The sequence below is a fragment of the Macaca thibetana genome, chromosome 3 (genome assembly GCF_024542745.1).
Source record: "Macaca thibetana thibetana isolate TM-01 chromosome 3, ASM2454274v1, whole genome shotgun sequence".
NCBI classification, from domain to species: Eukaryota; Metazoa; Chordata; class Mammalia; order Primates; family Cercopithecidae; genus Macaca; species Macaca thibetana.
In genome coordinates, this window is record NC_065580.1 from 116628312 (window position 1) to 116642823 (window position 14512).

At 40.8% G+C, this 14512-nt stretch overlaps 1 long non-coding RNA gene across 1 annotated transcript; it reads right to left on the bottom strand.

Moving 5' to 3' along the window:
• Window positions 1–2833: 2833 nt before the first annotated feature.
• On the bottom strand, window positions 2834–14167 carry LOC126951443 (uncharacterized). Its single transcript, XR_007724476.1, has 3 exons — window positions 14024–14167; window positions 11931–12098; window positions 2834–3795 (listed from the first exon to the last, which is right to left on the bottom strand). It is a non-coding gene; the product is annotated as an uncharacterized LOC126951443 (long non-coding RNA).
• Window positions 14168–14512: the final 345 nt, after the last annotated feature.

Consider the following 14512-nt stretch of genomic DNA (forward strand, 5'->3'; position numbering starts at 1 on the left):
ACATATTTCAATCCTACTAAGTACAAAGATTTAATGTTCTTTATCATCCCCCCCTGTTCTTATGTGACACCTTTATCAGTTTACTTCCCTAGGCATTAAACATAATATTTGTTAGGTAAATACTAAGTGTTTACATTATTTTATTAAACAAAAATTTACAGCTAGGCCTAATAATATATTTAAATTGATCTTTTCTGCAGAACTTTACTATGTTTTTGATGTTAATGTTTATTTGGTTTTTTTTACTGTTATTCAGTTCATTAATTTTCAATAGAATTATTATTCACTTAACCCAAACATTACTGTAATTATTTAAGCATTCTTCCAATATGTTCAGCTTTAGCAGTTACTTTCTCTTCCTCTGTGACTTTCATCCTTCTCCTATCTTACCAGAAAATCTCTTCAGGTGCCCTCCGTCTCCAACTTGAATTAGCTGCTCTCTGCAACTGATAATCAGAGGAGGTTTAAGGATGTCCTTTTGCCAACAAGCTGGAAAATTATTTCACTTCTTTTTGAGTTGGATATCTGCTTTCTCTATTTTGCATATTTTCCTTTTTTGTCTAATACCATGTTTTGGTGAAAGACAGCCTCTAGAAACTTCCTGAGAAAGAATGAATGAAAAGTATATTCCTGGAGACTCTTATGTCTTAAAATGCTTTTATTCTATTTTCACACTTGTTAGTACCACTGTGTGTCAATTTCTACATCAAAAGTCATTTAATTTTATAGTATTGAGAGCATCTCTCCGTAAATTTCCAGATACTAACAATGCTATTGAAAAGTCTAAAGGTTTCCTAATCCTTTATACTTGAATGAGATTTCATAGGATCTTCTCTTCACCTCTACAGCCTGAAATGTGATAGTGTGCCTTGGTTGAGGAGGGGATTTTACTCATTGTTCAGATGTGGCATAAGTTCTAAATTTAAGGCATAATATTATGTGTGTTTTGATATTTGGTGAAACCGGGAGAACTTTGATGGGCTAACTCTTGGCTCTCCTAGAGTTAGGAGAATGAATGGATCCCATTCTGCTCCCATAGGTAAGGCCTTCATAACAAACAAAGCTTCCTATCACAGAGACCAGAAACAGTTCCTGCTTATCCCTGAGGAGCAGGTTCCAGTTTCTTGCCAGTCCCCATAATTTTTCAAACAAGCAAACAAGCCAAACACATCCTCCCATAGAAACCAGGGTACACCTCACCCTCTTGTTACTACAAAGTCATCCTTCCCCAGACCCTGTTTGTTCACCATGTTCCCAAGAGTCACTCTGTGGCCCTATGTGGCAGGCAGTGTCCACCTTCAGACTGTGAGTATATGTGACTATAAACTAATGTCAACCTCATCTATTCATTGTAGGGTATTGTGTGTTCATGCATGACCTTAGCGCAGAAATCTCTCCCTTGTCAACGGAGTGAATAAGAGGTACTTGAAAGAATTGGCGTCAGAAACAGGATGTTCTAAACATAACTGAGAACACTTGGTCAGCTTTAATACACAGTTTTAACTGTTTCCATTATATGGCGAAGTCTGACTACAACACAAGTGCCATTGCTAGTGACATTTAGTTTGGTTGGCATTGTATTGTCTGCATTGGGTGTTTCCATGTCTTTCTACTCTAAAATATCTTATTCCTAAGATGAGAATTATTATTAATGGATCATATACCCATGTGATATGCCACTGAGTTCAGCCTGTGTTGTCAGGCAGTCTCTGAATCTCTACCTATAGAGGTGATAGTAACACATTCCTTTACCAGTTAGCACCTGATTGCAGGTTTACTGTGTGCCAGGCACATTGGAGGTGTGCAACATGCATTTTCCATTCAGTTTCACAACTACACATTGATGCTGGCACTGTTGTTGCCCACAGGTCACAGACATGGAAACAAAGACAAGGAAAATAAATAACTTGCCCAAAATCCCATGGTATGTGAGTGGAGCTGGAGCTCTAATGGGAGTCCCTGTGGCTCCAGTGCCGGGACACTCAATCAGCAGGCTCCTCAGCAGTCACTCAGACACTCAATCAGCAGTCTCCTTTCCTCAATTCTCCACAGTGGACTTTGAAGCCCTGTCTCCCCATAAGGCTTACGAGGGCGTTTGAAGTACAGAAAATAACAATAAAGAAAGGTAATAAAAATCTGTGACTTTGGGAAATTCATGTTAGCTCTTTGGGCCTCAGTTTCCCTATCTTCAAAATAGGAATGAGAGGTTCTGTCCTGTAACAATAAATGGTGGTTGTGAGGATAAAGCATGAAACTGAATATGAAAGATCAGTACTAATTAGGAGTATAACTATATGGCAAGATGATGAAAAGGCTCACAGAAAAAGCTGATAATTATCAACCCTGCTTCAAGTTTAGTTTCCATGTACACAGGAGATGAAATAGATTCAGAGGGTTTGTTGCTGTTGTTCATTTATCTTACTAAAAAAACACAGAATCACACTGTAAATATTACTCTAAATTTGATAAAGCTGATTTTTGCTTTTTCTCCTTGGAGTAATCCTTCCCTACCACCCTACCTTTATTCTGCTAGCTTCCTACTTCTGCTCTTCGATATTTCTGGGTCTCAGATTTCAGATTCCAAACATGTTGCCTTTCACAATGGAAAAACCATGCACATACTTTTACAAAGTACTTGCTGATGATAAACGCACATAACAACATGAATAGAATGACATTTGAGGCCATATGGGCGATGTGGGATCACACGTATTTGCCTAGAAAAAGAAGGTCAGGACCTGGAGTGTTGCAAGAGCAAGGAAGCAGCAGCAGCAGATGCAACTGGGTGTTGGTTGTAAGCTTAAGTAAAGTTTACACACTTGGTGGGAGAATGAAAGGCTTGCTTATCTGAGTTGCGTCAACTAAATAAAGATTATACAATCAGGGTTTGCCAGGATGATTTACTTTCACCCAAGTACATTATCTCATTTGACTTCAAAGGTTTCTCCCCTCTCCTTTCAGGCCCCATCCAGCAACTACCTCGCTAGCACCCTGGGGTCTGCCAGATTTATTTTTCTTAGTCATTCTACACTTCTTATTGCAATGATGCTGGGCGCTTCCTGATGTTGGGAGTTGAAGAGAAGGACAAATCATAATTTATGACTGTTTACTCCAGAATTTCAGGGTTGCACATGGGTCACTTCAGCAAGTGTAACTGAATCCTGGTGTAGATGGGATAAGGGCTGCCTTTAATTCCAGGTGAGACCTCAGCAGATCACACATGTTGCATAGGAACTCACATCGCACACTGTTTCTTCTCAACGCCTCGGACCCTAGACGCAACAGGAACTGCAGACCTTCATTCCTCCACAACCTCACTGTCAATGCCTAAGGCTTGACTCACATTAATTCTCACCTTCCCTGGCTGCATTCTAATCACTTGTCTCTCTGCAGCCTGGAGCCCTGTGGTGTCTTGTCACATCTTCAATTACTGTCCGGTATCCAAGTGATTAATTCCCTAGCCCTCCCCTCACAGATCCAGTTGTGTTTTCTCTCTTTCTTCTTTTCAGACCATAAACCATAGTCGATCACCAGTCTCCGTTGTCATGGCAAGTGCCCCGAACACATCCATCTCCATTGTGGACATCATTATTTCTATCTGGAGCACACTAGGGCTTCTCCATGTGGACCAATCCCACTCCTCTGCCAGAGGCCAGCTCTTGAACAAGGAGCTCATTATCAGCCTCCTCCTGGATAAGTCCTCTGTCTCTTCCTCAGATGCCCATGTAATGTTAACTGATCATCACCAACGGCAATGTCTTTTCAGTTGTAGTAATGTTATCTGAGAACTATATCCTTATAGGAAAGAAAATGAACAGAGAAAAGGAATGATTCAGGGAGAGTTATTTTTTTAACTTTTATGCTAGGTTCATGGGTACATCTACAGGTTTGTTATATAGGTAAACTCATGTCACAGGAATTTGGTGTACAGGTTATTTCATCACCCAGGTACTAAGTATAGTACCCTATATTTATGTTTTGTGATCCTCTCCCTCCTCTCTCAAGTAAGCCCCAGTTTCTGTTGTTCTCCTTTATGTATTAATATATTCTCATTATTTAGCTCCAGCTTATATATGAGGACATGCAGTATTTGACTTTCTGTTCTTGTGTTACTTTGCTAAGGGTATGATCCCCAACTCCATCCATGTTTCTGCAAAGGACAAGATCTTATTCTTTTTTTATGGCTACATAGTATTCCATGATGTATATGTACCACATTTTCTTCACCCAGTCTACCATTAGTGGCCATTTAGGTTGATTCCATGGTTTTGCTAGTGTGAATAGTGTTTCAGTAAACATACAGGTGCATGTGTCTTTATGGTAGAATGATTTATATTCCTTTGGGTATACACCTAGCAATGGGATTGCTGGGTTGAATGGTAGTTCTGTTTTTAACTCTTTGAAAAATTACACTACTTTCCACAGTGGATGAACTAATTTACACTCCCACTAACAGTATATAAGTGTTCCTTTTTTTCTGCAACCTCACCAGCATCTGTTATTTTTTGACTTATTAATAATAGCCATTTGATTCAGGGAAGGTTATCAACAAAGGAACATTTAACAAGAGTGTGGGCATAGGAGAACCAAGAGTGTGGGCATAGGAGAACCAAGAGTGTGGGCATAGGAGAACCGAAAGAGATGGTGCAGCATCCTGAACTTTAGTAGCAGCAAAGCTGTAACCACTCCTGGGCCAGAGGTGCAGGGAAGAAGTGACTGGTCCCCAGAGAGAGTGTTTTATAGCACAGTCCACATAGAGGGGCAGTCACCTTTGCTAAGGACACACCTAGCTGGAGGTACCTTCACAGGGAAAAAGACAGAGGTTTATAAACCCAGACTTACTCACTGTTCCCCACCCCATGTCCTGTTAGAACTGGCGAAATCCAGCCAGGAGCCAAGGGCGTAGGGGCTCTTTGATGAGATTTATACAGCTTGGGCTTCTGCTGCAGGAAGCAGATTGGAGAAGAGTAGAAAGAAAATTTGGAGGGTGAATAACAGACCACTCCTGTTGCCCTCCACATAGGTAATGTACAGTCTCATCAACTACTTCCAGAGTGACGTCAATCTGGTCTTGCCACCTGAAACCTAAAGTCTGAGGAATTGCCAGGGTGTTCATATAAGACCGTATGGTTTGGGTCTCTGTCCCCAACAAAATCTCATGCTGAATTGTAATCCCCAATGCTGGAGGTGGGGCCTGGTGGGAGGTGATTGGATCATTGTGGTGTTTCTCATGGTTTAACATCATCTAGCCTTGGTGCTGTTGCCACAATAGGGAGTCCTCATGAGATCTGGTTGTTTAAAAGTGTGTGGCACCTCCCTCTTCCATCCCTTGGTCCTGCTCCTGCTTTGTAAGATGCCTGTTCCCGTCTTGCCACCTGCCATGAGTAAAAGCTCCCTGAGGCCTTCCCAGAAGCTGATGCAACCATGCTTCCTGTACAGCCTGCAGAATTGTGAGCCAAATAGAACTCGTTTCTTATAAATTACCCAGTCTCAGGGATTTCTTTATAGCAGCGCGAGAATGGACTGATACAATGAGAAACAAAGGACACAGTTAAGAAGGATAAACTACAACATGGGAATGAATGTAGAGCCATATCCCTAACCATTCATTGTCTCAAAACCAGGAACATCACCCAGTGCTCAGCCTGCTCCCAGGATGTCTCTTCCCTGTCTACAGAGCTATCTCTGTGAGGCTGTGTTATGGTGTCTACCCTCTCAGGGTTGGTGTTTCTGTCCTGTGCAGATCTGTCTGTGGATGAGATCAAATTTCATTCCCTTCCACAAACTGATCATGGGGAATTCCTCGTTAGACCACAGGTGTGGGAGGACAAAGCAGTGAAGCAGTACAATCAGTTTGCTATGGACATCAGAGTCACTTGCTTTTTCTGTGTGTTTAGTTGGCCTTTCTGTCCCTGTTCAGGCCTCATCTAATTTTTTATCACTTCCATTTTATCATGTAATATTTTAATACAAATCTAGCTTTAAGGTTTGGAGCATCAGGAAGAAAATAGTTCATCATAGAAAATTAGGGTTACATGGCTACATAGTGTCCTGTAATAAATTATTCAGTCTCCAGCAGGCTTGGAAACAAGCCAGGCACTGCTTTTACAGTGCAGGGAAATGCAGGTACAGCCCATCACCAAACTCTCAGGGGCTCTGCTGTGACTCTCCTAACGAGGCTTTCTGAGGGCTCCCTAGAAGAGAGTATATAATTTTCCATAAATATTTCTTGTGGCTTTTCTGGGTCATAAGGTATACATGGCAGGGTGGCTGCCTGGACCTGCCTCAGAGACCTTTCTTGATCCCTCATCCTGCTCAAAACTGACAGACTTGCAATTATACTTTAAATGGGCAAAAAGAACAAAAAAAGAAAATATACATATATATGGCATTTATTGCCTCTAAAATCTAAAGAAACCCACCAAGCTAGGAAGGCTTTTAGCAGACAGAAAGGTTGACAGTTGTCTCCAAGGTCACACAAAGTCACATCCTTCTCCTAGAGCCAACCTGTGTCCTATACCAGGTCATTACAGGTTATAAAAGGCCAGGTTTTCTTGCCCTAGGACAACTGTGAAGGCCCACATCATCTTGCAGACCTATCCATATGATTGGCTAAACCCTTTGGGAGACTGAGTCACACCCTACCATGTCCTGTTTTTCTTTCTTCCTCACCAGGTGTTGATCAGAAGAGTTCAACACAGTGAACTGCCTGCATGTGAGTCTTCATCTCAATCTGTCATCTTGGGGCAAAGGGGTGCAATCCATAGCAGCAACTCACTCTAGAATAAGTGCCACCACACCCCTAAGCTTCTACAGGGTTGATCTCCTACCCTAGGCAGCCACATACACCTTTCAGGCCTCTGGGGCATGGCTACCTGTGCCCATCAGATTCAGTGAGTCTGATATCATCAAAGTAAAGAAGAGTTTGATGTTCTGTGGGTAGGTCAAGATTCCTCCGAATTAGAGTTTGAGAGAAAGCAAGGGAGTTGAGACAACCCGGAGGCAATTTTTCTGTGGGTCCTGTCCTCCAAATTTATCCTAATTTCCCTCACTAATGGTATTAAAGTGGAGGAAAAAATTCATCAAGTCAATAGCTACCTTGCTACCTACCGGAAGCCAGGGCTTACATCCAATTAAAAAAAAAAAAACAAACAAAAAAACACACATCTGGCTCTACACAGGATTGCGACACTCTATCATGGGGTTTATCCCAATCTGTTGTCATCATTTTCATGACATGTGTGGCACTTGTACATCATCGAGCTTGTCTGAATCTATCCCCATTCTCACGACTCCTCTAGTCTTTTGCACTACAAAAAAAAAAGTTACCAGAAAAAGAGATACGACTCACCATCCCACACTTAACACTTCTCAGGACTTTTATTGTGGCACTGATCTTAGTTGAATTTCTCCTGGGGATGTTTTGTTGTTTATTTTTTTAACTTTTTTTTTGGAGGGTAGGAATGTCCTAGAGATTGTTCAGGTCAACCTTCTCAGACACAAGGCATGAGAAAGCTGAGGGATTCTGAAGGATTGGACCTGAAAAATACAGGTAGGAAATACGTGAGATGGGAATCTGTCTTTTCTTCTGAAATTGGCTACAACGGATATTCACATCAATTTTAATGATATGTTTATATCCGAACTCAGTTAGGAGTCTTAAAAAAAAAGAGAGAGAGAGATGAGATCTTGCCCAGGCTAGAATGCAGTGGGACAATCATAAACTCACTGCAGTCTTGACTTCCTGGGCTCAAGGGATTGTCCCACCTTGGCCTGCTAAGAGCTGGGACTATAGGTGTGCACCACCATGCCCAGCTAATTTATTTTTATTTTTCGTATAAATAGTGTCTCTCCATCTTGCGCAGGCTGGTTCCAAACTCCTGGGCTCAAGCAATCCTCCTGCTTTGGCCTCTCAAAGTTCTGGGATTACAGGCCTGAGCCACTGCATCTGGCCCTAACTCAGTAAAAGTCTTAATTTTCAGTGGGTATTCAGGAAAGGAATGATCAGAGCAGACATGAAAAAAAGAACTCTTGGAAATTAAAAAATAAAACTATATATTTTTTGATCCACAAATAAACAATACCAAAATTGGCACAAAACTGGTACAGATGAATACTCAGTTGACAAAATGAATATATGTGAGACATTTCCCCAGTTATCGGTTAAGGCTGTTGTAAGGGCATGCTAACAACTTTTCGTATTGATTTAACAGCCGGGAAACTTGCTGAACAGTCTAAGTAGACCTGATGAATTGTAGATTCCCATGGATTCTCTGTATAGATATTCATCTTATTGGCAGATAATGACAAGTTTCCATTCTGTCCTTACATTTCTTACTGCTTTTCTCATCTCAGTTTTCTCTGTAGGATGTCCTGTACAATGTAAACAGAGATTATGATAGTAGGACCCTTATCTGCTTCCTGGCTGTGAAAGGAATGCATCTAGCAAGTCATCAATATGTATGACGTTTGTTAAGGTTTCTACAGATAATACAGAAATTTTCTGTCCTCCTTTGGTGGAAAGAAATATTGGATTTCATTAAACATTTTTTCTTCTATCTCAATTGGGATGGTCATGATTATTCTCCTGTCTGTCAATGGTAAATTACACCAATGAATTTATAAATGTTAAATAATTTATCAATGTTAAACCTAACTGGTAATAAGTTACTGATTTTACATAAATTGAAGAATTGGGCAAACATTTATTCAGAATGCCTTTGTATTATTTTCTTGTTGGTGATATCAATGCTATATAATCATGATAAAATAACTTAGAAGGTTTCTCTTTATTTTCTATGCCCTAGAATACTTGGTATAAAATAGGATTTGAATCCCTAGTAATTTTGGAAAACTTTCCTAAGTACTTGGACCTCAGTAGAGGTCTTGATTTCTCAGTGAGAGTATGTGTGTGCATATCCAGGTAGAGTAAACACTCAATATTTATTGATTATAAGTCCTTTTTAGTTTCTTATTCTGAGTCAGTTTTGTTGCTATAGAATGATTTTTTCTAAGTTGTTGTTCATTTATTTTTCAATTTATTGATACAGCTGTTCATAGTATTTTCTTGTATTTTAAAAAATCTTGGGTTTATCCATAGTCATAATGTAACTAAACTATGGATAAACAAATATTATAGTCATACTTGCCCAATTCTATATTTAATCCTATTAAATTGTGCTTCAGCTCTTATGCATTGTAGTCCTGTTATATTGTTAGTTGTTTACTATCTTGTCTACATTTTATTTTTCTTATTTATTTTATTTTTTGAGAGAGAGTCTCGCTCTGTTGTCCAGGCTGTAGTGCAGTGGCATGATCTTGACTCACTGCAGCCTCTGCCTCTCGGGTTCAAGTGATTCTCCTGCCTCAACCTTTCAAGTAGCAAGTAGCTGATATTACACGCTCCTGCCACCATGCACAGCTAATTTTTTTTGTATTTTTAGTAGAGACAGGGCTTCACCATGTTGGTTTCGAACTCCTGACCTCAAGTGATCCTCCCACCTTGACCTCCCAAAGTGCTGGGATTACAGGCATGAGCCTCTGCGCCCAGCCATTTTTTTGTATTAAAAAAAAAAAAATTTGGCCAGGCGCGGTGGCTCAAGCCTGTAATCCCAGCACTTTGGGAGGCCGAGACGGGTGGATCATGAGGTCAGGAGATCGAAACCATCCTGGCTAACACGGTGAAACCCCGTCTCTACTAAAAAATACAAAAAACTAGCCGGGCGTGGTGGCGGGTGCCTGTAGTCCCAGCTACTTGGGAGGCTGAGGCAGGAGAATGGCGTAAACCCGGGAGGCGGAGCTTGCAGTGAGCTGAGATCCGGCCACTGCACTCCAGCCTGGGCGACAGAGCAAGACTCCGTCTCAAAAAAAAAAAAAAAAAAAAAAAAAAAATTATTTGTGTCTACTCTCTTTTGGGTTTTAAAACACTTGATTAGCATTGCTAGTTCATTACATTATGAGCTCCTTAAATACAGTTATTTAAGCTGTAAGTTTCATTCTTAGTTCTGCTTTAGCAGCTTTCTCCAAATTTATATGTTTGATGTTTTTATTTTCCATCAGGTCTAAATGTTCCATACTTTCTCAAACCACTCTTCTTTCAATTTTGTAGATTTTTTTGTCGTATTTAACTTCATTTCACTATTTCCTGTGAGATGTTAATAATAATGTTTAATGAAACTTGCTCTATGGACTCATGTGTTGTCAGTTTTTCTAAATATACTGTGTTTTCTCTTATTTTTCTAATTATTGGGTGTTTATGATATCAAGCTTTTTTGCTTCTTTATTTGTAATTAATGGAGATACTTAATTGTGTGTCAGTTTAGCCTTTTGTGTATTAGATTTTGCTTTTTATATATTAAGCCTCTCTCCTCAGTTACAAATATTTTCAGGATTATCATATTTTCCTGTTGATTTATTCAGTTGAACGCATTGGTTCTTTATCCTTACATTCGTTATTAGTACAATGTTAATATACTACATCATATTTTTCAGATTGGTGTTTTTTCCTTATAGCTTTTTTATATATTCAATCAGCATCCATGTGCTTTAATATTTTAATAATCATGACAGGAGCATACAATCCAAGCTGAGAACTGGAAATTTAGAAGTCATGCTTAACCTGTTAACTGTTATTGTGAATTTTATTGTATTTGAATTTATTTTTACTTTTTTTCCATTTTTGTTTTATTTTTATCATATTTTCCTTTGTTAGATTTTTTTTCCATCTCTGACTTTAACTGGTAGGTCAAGTTTTCTTTACTTTTATTTTTGAACTTGTTTTGGTTATATATTCCTTCAGTAGTTGCCTAACATTTTAATATATATAAATGTGTCAACATTTAAATTTACTCAGTTTTAAGTCAGGCATGGTGTCTTATGCCTGTAATTCTAGCACCTTGGGAGTCTGAAGCAGGAGAATTGCTTGAGGCCAGAAGTTAGAGAGCAGCCTGGGCCACATAGCAAGATCCCATTTCTACAAAATATAAAAGTTAACTGTGCATGGTGATGGGCTTCTGCAGTCCTAGCTACTTGAGAGACTGAAGTGGGAGGATCACTTGAGCCTAGGAGTTCAAGGTTATAGTGAGCTATGATGGCACCACTGTACTCCAGCCTGGGTAAGAGAGAGAGATCCTCTCTCTAAAAAAACAAAAAATTAATGATAATAAACTTATTCAAATCTCTAGTGCCTACTGAATAATAGAAAACCTTTTTCTTTAACATTCTGCAGTTTTAGTAGGATATGTCTCTATGTGCATTTATATAGTTTTCCTGTATATATGTTACTGTCAGGACTTAGGTCTCCACTCACTTTTAAGAAACCTCAGCACTGTCTTGTTGGGTACAGTACTCACTGTCATTCATTTATTCATTCAACAAATGTTTATTGAACACTGACCCTGTGCCAGACACTAATCTAAATGTGGAGACTCAGGTTGTGACCGAAACAGTAAACATTTCTACGTTTACAGAGCTCATATTCTATTAGTGGTGAAAAACAAAATAAAGTAAAAAACAAAAGAAGTAAATAAGTTGTATTGTCTGTCAGATAAGTGATGTGAAGAATACAGAAGTTAAAGCAAGGAAGACGTTTTAATTGTTTATTTATATTCTAATTTATTCATGCCAAATTTAAGATACAATATGAAGGTAAATCCTCTCAGGTAATTGGGTATTTCAGCCAGAGCCTAAAGAAGAGCAGTAAATGGGTTCTAGGCGTAGGAAGAACAGATTTTGGGGTCCAGAAGATGTGAGTCTGTGGGGCCAGAGCAAAGTGCTCAGGGGAGGAGGGAGCAGCAGCAGATGACCCTGGGACGCGTGATGCAGAAAGGGGGCTCCCTGAGTGAGTGTGGACTGGCTCTCCCTTGAATTTAGGAAGCTGTGGGAGGGCCTAAGAGCCAGAGGGCATAATGTAACCTATTTATAAGCATTACCTCGCTGTTTGTGGTGATAACAGATCCCTGAAGGCTGGGACAAAAACACAGACACCCTCAGGATGCTCTTCACTGATGCTGGTGGTGACCTGAACAGAGGGTGGTAAAGGTGATGACTTTATCCAAGGTTGTCACTTGAATGATGGCCAGTGTGATTTGCTGACAGACCTGAAGTGAAGTGCAAGAGAAATGACTCCCCAGGGCCTGGTTGAAGTTGAGATTCACTGAGAAAGGCAGACAACAGGAGCAGACTTGTGTAGAACAAACGGGGCTTCAACTCTGGGAGGTCATGTGTGAGACACCCACGAAACATTGACATGACAAAAAGAAGGGCTTTGGGTGAAAGAAAATGCAGTTTACCGGGAAAGATTTGGGGCTGAGATATAAACCAATAGTCAACAGATAGCTAATATTTAAAGCCGTGTGGCTCCATGAAGTTACCAAGGAGGCAAGGAAAGGAAAGACAGGAGTAGACTGAGCCCTGAGCCCTGGATCTCTGAGTAGTTCACATGCAGAGACCAGGTGCCCCAGGCAACAGGGAACAGAAAGATCCCAGGGGAGGGAGGTGTCAGGAATCCAAATGAAGGGAGCGTGCATGAAGGAGGGGCCATAACTGGGTTTCCAAGCCTTGCTACCACAGGCTGACAGATGGAGTTTCACTTCCCTCCTGTTCATGGAGACTTTCTCATTCACCCTTCAGGAGTCTCAGTGCTCGGTGGCCCCTCATGCCTTCTGTTTCACATGGGCACTCAACATCAGATCCACCCGGTTTCACTCTGCTCCCCTGTGGTGTTGTGAGAGGTGTTGGAACCAGAGTCACTCCATCTTGAATAGCGGCTGCTTGAAATGAGGCCCTATATTCTGCCTATGCTATAGAGCAGCTATTCTTTATTGTTTTACTTTCCAGATAAAATTGCTTTCACTTTATTCTGTGGACTCGCCCTGAATTCTTTCTTGTATGACATCCAAGAACCCTGTCTTGGAGTGTGGATCAGGACTCTTTTCCAGTAACATCTTCCATGGCAAACCACAAAGACACGATAATGTGGAGACCCCTGACCCAAAAGAAATAGATTGCAGCACCAATTGGCTGGCTTTGTACAAGTGGTGGGGTATTTTGTCATGGCTAAAGGATAGAATTGGGTTACAGGCCCACTTTAGGAAGGTTAGAGTTTCTTCTAAGAAATAGGGGCTTAAAGGTGCCTCTTAGTAAAGTGCAAAGCTATTTGTCTGAACTTGAATTAAAGGTCCAACTTAGGAAGGTCAGAGTCCATCCTAAGACAGAGGGGCTCACAGGTCCTCCTCGGTAAAGCCCCTTTTGGTTAAAAACAGATGCGGCACTCACAGATGTTAACCACTATTCTCTTTGGATGAATCTGCCTTGCAGTCTGCTGATAGCTGTGGGTGATAGGACTAGGCATATCCCAGTTCAGGGGACATGGGGAGCTTTCCTCCTCCAAAGGGGAAAACTTGAGAGCTAATGGAACTGCTGGAAAAGGTCCCTTTATGACTGACAAGTGGCCACTTAAACTTTGATTCAGTGCTGCTGCAATGGGTGGGTCTTTCTTTGGTCTCCCTGAGCTTCTCTCCTCCCCAACCTTGCCACAGGCAATGCTTTTCTCCCTCCCTTTTCTTCCCCCTCTCTTTCTCTCCTTTCCCCTTTCCATCTTTTCTATCCCTCAGGGTGACTGCCCACTCTTCCATCTTGCCCAGAGACCATGTGTTGAAACTCCTGATCAGAGATCATTCCACCCCCCTTTGAGTGGATTAAAGATGACAGGACCCAACGGGGGCACGTTTGAACCTTGCCAGGTTGATACTGGGTGCTGAGCATCGTGGCTAGGGTCTATGTTGTCACATATATTTGCTTCAGCCAGAATGGAAGATGTTATTTCAGTTCCCTCCTTGCACCCTGTTGGGCAATGTCTTGAAAAATTGTGAGGCTTTTGCCTATAGTTCTATAAAATGGTAAATGATGATTTTCTATTGTAACATTGGTTGGCCCCCATAACTATGGTACAGCAAGCAGGGCCATCAAAGCACTCAGAGAAGGGAACCCAGAAAATGCAGGTAAAAGGGTAAGAATTTCTTACCAGTCAGGCTTCTGGACTCTCTCTTTCTGTGTTAACCTGTTGAATGAATAGCAAAAATCACTGTCTCCTCTGAAAAATGTTGATTAATGGGAAAAAATAATAATTATGAGGCTAGTCTTATGCTGTAGTGAATCTATTATACCTTGTGCTGTGAATTTGTCTTTCTGCATTGTTCTGTCATAGAGGGGGTACTATGGATACAATGTGGGCTTAGGACCTCTAAAAGTCCTCTCTTCAAGCTGGCTCAGCAAATTGGTTAGTTAACAAACTGCTTCAGATCCCAGAAACAAAACCTCGATGAGATTTTTCTCTTTTTTGTTTTATGCCCTTGAGTGCTTAACTTTATGACCATGTGGGGACACTTCTTTTGGTCTCTGCCATCCAGAGGACAGGAGTCTGAGGGTTCATGTCATAGCCCTAAAAATTACCTTGAGCAATTAAAAACTTTGGCAAGCTCAAAATTGACTGCTCTAGCCTCCTTCTGGGAAG